Genomic DNA, 5,063 nt, shown 5'->3' with positions numbered 1-5,063 from the left:
TTTCAAAGTGTTCTTTGATATATATACTTTTGTCAAATAGATGGATTATTTTGGTTATTCCGGAGTTAAAACTCTCTGATGAATAAATTGCTTCTAAGCCATGTTCAATATCCTCTTTCAAAGGCTTGCTCTTCAGCTCAAAGCCCAGTTGCCTGGGTTGGAAGCCTCGAAGGCCTTCTTGGCTCAGTCCTCACAGGCCATCAGTGTCCCGAGTCCGGTCAGAGTAGCCCCTGTCCATCTCCTCAGGTGCCATTCAGGTCCAGGCTCTTAACATCACTGGCCTTTGCAAGATCTTCAGGGCCTCTGTCTTGTCCTGGCCTTTTCTCCTCGAAGCCATCCTCTGCTCAGTCAGTCCCAAGCTGGCACAGAGCCCCTGTGATCTCCAGGGCCTATGGCCGTTCACGGAGTCTCAGAATAGAGGGAAGGCCAGGCAAGGCCGGCATCTGGAATGCACAGATGGGCACTTTCACAGCTGCCTTCGAGGCGGTCCAGCCAGATAAAGCCTTTGTGACTGCATGTGCCCGCGTCCTATCTCTCCACCCATGGGATGGCCCCCCATCCTTTCTGAACCGCACAGGTCCCCTCAGCCCTGGATCTCTGTCTTTGCCCACCGGAGGGCACATCTCCTCTCGCAGGAGAAGGAAAGGAACCCCCTTTACTTTATTCAGGGACATACGAGGTGGGTGACCTTTCAGTTCTCTGTTGGCCTATTTTAGTAGTTAAGCCATTTCGCAGATAGGAATAATAAGTCCCTCTCACAGAAGGATTTTACATCTGGTGGGACTTCAGTTCACCTCTGTTGGCGCCCTGCTCCTGTGGGTCCCCATTGTGTCCAAGCAAAGGGGAGGCTTCTCAGCGCGATGCTCACGGCCCTTCTGATCAGGCCCCCCTCACTTTCCAGCATCAGTACTCACACTGCTCTCCCTTGGCTAACTGCCACGAGAGCCTGAGAAGCAAGGCCTGGGTTACCTCTAGGTGGCAGGAGGCCTTCCTTGGTCACCAATCTTATGTCAAAGCCCTCCAGTGGACATCATAGTCAAAAAGAAGAGGGCTCGTGAATAGGCAGGGACTTGCCCCTGTGAATGAGGAGGAGTGCCCAATGTCTCCCTCATCTGCAGACACGGCATTCCTGACAACGAGCCCAACTAGGATGGGTACCACTTTGGGCCCACCCTGCCTTCTGTGTCTCTGACCTTCATGTCACCTTGGAGCCACTTCTACCTCTCTCAAGACAAACTGCCAGGACCCACTCAAGTGCTGAGGTGTTCTCTACCCTCCGCCTTCAACTCTGAGGGCCCAGTCAGAACCCTCCCTCCCACTCCCACTGTGGAGTCAAAGGAGCCCAGCCTTTCTGCCCCCAGGGTACTCTCTTATCAGGGTGACTCTCTTGCAGGAAGTTTTGCTATTTGAGATAATGCTGCACTTCCTAAAATTGGAACGCATTTTAAAATTATTTCAATGTTTTAAGGCCAAAGAGTTTAGATCTCTGAGGAGATTTCTCACAAAGTGCTCTGAATTTCCCACCAGGTGAAATTCCACACCGTTGGAAAGCTCATTACTCACCTCTTGCTGGATTTCCAAGTTCCACCCTGTCTGTGTTCCCTCTGTGACTTTAAATCACTTTGCCTGTGTATTCACCTGTAGCACAAAGGGTGTTTTTCAGTTTTCCCCAGTATGTAGATCTTGTCTTCCTCCATCTGTGGAAAGTACCTTAAATGTAGGAATGGTGTCCTTGCTGTTCTCCTGGAGTTAAAATGACTTCAGCTGGAGGAGGCAAGGAGCTTCCTCAACCAAAGTCTTGTGAATAAAGGCCTTGTAAGTAAATGCCTCTTTAAAAGACAAACTTAGCTTTACATATGAATATTCTAGCATCAGTAATCTTTTCTACTAAGAAATATGCTAGGATAATAACAGTGAATATCATCCTCAATGGGGAAAAGCTGAGAGCCTTTCCCTTAAGATCAGGAACACGTCAAGGATGCCCACTCTCGCCACTATTGTTCAACATGGTACTAGAAGTCCTAGCAACAGCAGACAATAAAAAGAAATAAAAGGTATTCAAATTGGCAAAGAAGAAGTCAAACTCTCTCTTTTCGCAGACGACATGATACTTTATGTGGAAAACCCAAAAAACTCCACCCCCAAATTACTAGATCTCATACAGCAATTCAGTAATGTGGCAGGATACAAAATCAATGCACAGAAATCAGTTGCTTTCTTATACACTAACAGCGCAACTGTAGAAAGAGAAATTAGAGAAACAATTCCATTTACAATAGCACCAAAAACCATAAGATACCTCGGAATAAACCTAACCAAAGAGGTAAAGGATCTATACTCTAGGAACTACAGAACACTCATGAAAGAAATTGAAGAAGACACAAAAAAGATGGAAAAACATTCCATGCTCATGGATCAGAAGAATAAACAATGTTAAAATGTCTATGCTACCCAGAGCAATCTATACCTTCAATGCCATCCCGATCAAAATTCCAATGACATTTTTCAAAGTGCTGGAACAAACAATCCTAAAATTTGTATGGAATCAGAAAAGACCCCGAATCGCCAAGGAAATGTTGAAAAAGAAAAACAAAGCTGGGGGCATCACATGGCCCAATTTCAAGCTATATTACAAAGCTGTGATCACCAAGACAGCATGGTACTGGCACAAAAACAGACATATAGACCAATGGAACAGAATAGAGAGCCCAGATATGGACCCTCAACTCTATGGTCAAATAATCTTTGACAAAGCAGGAAAAAACATGCAATGGAAAAAAGACAGTCTCTTCAATAAATGGTGCCGGGAAAATTGGACAGCCACATGCAGAAGAATGAAACTCGACCATTCTCTAACACCATACACAAAGAGAAACTCAAAATGGATGAAAGACCTCAATGTGAGACAGGAATCCATCCAAATCCTAGAGGAGAACATAGGCAGTAACCTCTTTGACATCGGCCACAGCGACTTCTTTCAAGATACATCTCCGGGGGGGGGGGCGGAGCAAGATGGCGGAGGAGTAGGAGACCTGGATTTCGTCTCCTCTCAGGAATTCAGCTGGATAGGGATCAAACCATTCTGAACACCTACAAACTCAACAGGAGATCAAAGAAAAGAAGAGCAACAACTCTCTGAACAGAAAAGCGACCACTTTCTGGAAGGTAGGACGTGCGGAGAAGTGAATCCGAGGCGTTATTCGGGAGGATAGACGGCGGGGGAGGGGCCTCCGACGGCCGCTTCTGGCAAGTGATAGAGCCACGGAGCACAAAATCGGAACTTCTAGAAGTCGGCTCCGCTGAGGGACGTCACTCTGGTGGCGAAGTGGGGGGTGGAACCCTCGCGGGACAGTGTGGTCTCAGGACCCTCGGGGTCACAGAAAGACCGGGGGTGCCTGAGTGCAGCAGAGCTCCCAGGTATCGGAGCAGGGAAGCCGGCTGCAGAGACGGAGCCCAGGCGCAGGCTCTCAGCTCGGGGTTGCTATAAACCGTGATCCGCGGCACAGTCGGGCCACTGCTCCTCCAGCAGGGACCCAACAAGCGGCAGATCCGGGGAGACTCACCTTCTTCCCCCGGGAGGAGAGGCGCGGGAGCGCACCGCGGGGATCTGCTGGGTTTGGAGACTCCACCCGGGGTCGGGTGCCAGATAGAAAGGCGCGGTCACAGGCCGGGTGAGCGCGGAGTGCGGCCGGAGACCGGGGAGACGGGAGTGACTGACGGCTTTTCTCTGGGGGCTCGCTGAGGAGCGGGACCCCGAGTTCTCGGCTCCGCCGGGGCGGAGACTGGGAGGCCACCATTTTCACTCTCCGCCTCCAAAGCTGTACGGAGAGCTTGCAGGGAACAAAAGCTCCAGAGAGCAAACCCGAGCAGATTACTTAGCCCGGACCGGCAAGGGCGGGGCAATTTTGCCTCCGGCAAAGACATTTGGGAACCACGGCAACAGGCCCCTCCCCCAGAAGATCAGCGAGAACAGCTAGCCAAGACCAAGTTTACCGATCAGTGAGAACGGCAGAACTCCAGCGCTAGGGGAATACTGCACATAGAATTCATGGCTTTTTTACCATGATTCTTTAGTCTTTCAAAGTTAATTATTTTTTTTAACTGTCTTTTTTTCTTTTTTCCTTTTTTCTTTTTTTTTTGAATTTTTCTTTTTCCCTTTTTCAACCAACATCTTATCAATCCCTTTTTTAAAAAAAAAACATTTTTATTTTTCATTTTTAAAGTCATATTCTATCGCTTCATAGTAGTTACCCGTATTTTTGGCATATATATATAAGTTGTTCTCTCTTTAAAATCTTGACATAGTTTCTTCTAACAGATCAAAATATACTCTAAATCTCTAGTGTATGGTTTTTTTCTACTCCCCTGCCTGATCACATTCTCTCCCTTTTTTCTTTCTTTTTTTTTTTTTTTTTAAGCCTCTTCTTTCTTTTTTCAAACAACTTATCAAATCCTTTTTTAAAATTTTTTATAATTTCCATCTTTACAGTCATATTCCATCCCTTCATCATATCAACCCTTATTTTTGTACATATATAAGTTTTTCTTTCTTTAAAATTTTGAGAGGGACTTTCTTTTAACAGACCAAAATACACCCAAAATCTAGTGTGTGGCACTGATCTATAATCCAGCCTGATCATATTTGATCACATTCTGTTTTTGTTTTGTTTTGTTTTGTTCTGCTTTTGTTTGTTTTTATCTTTATCTTTTTCTTTTTTCTTTTTTTCTTTCCTTTTCTTTTTTCTCTCTTTCCCTTTCTTTTCTCACTGCTTCAGGTCTTTTCTGATTTGTTTAGAGTATATTTTCTGGGGACGTTGTTACCCTGCTAGCATTTTGTTCTCTCATTAATCTATTCTCCTCTGCACAAAATGACAAGACGGAAAAAATCACCTCAACAAAAAGAACAAGAGGTAGTACCGACTGCCAGGGACCTACTCAATACGGACATTAGTACGATGTCAGATCTAGAGTTCAGAATCATCACTTTAAAGATACTAGCTGGGCTTGAAAAAAACATGGAAGTTATTAGAGAAACCCTTTCTGGAGAAGTAAAAGAACTAAAA

The sequence above is a fragment of the Halichoerus grypus genome, chromosome 12, assembly GCF_964656455.1.
Source record: "Halichoerus grypus chromosome 12, mHalGry1.hap1.1, whole genome shotgun sequence".
Lineage (NCBI taxonomy): Eukaryota > Metazoa > Chordata > Mammalia > Carnivora > Phocidae > Halichoerus > Halichoerus grypus.
This window is presented reverse-complemented; position numbering follows the sequence as displayed.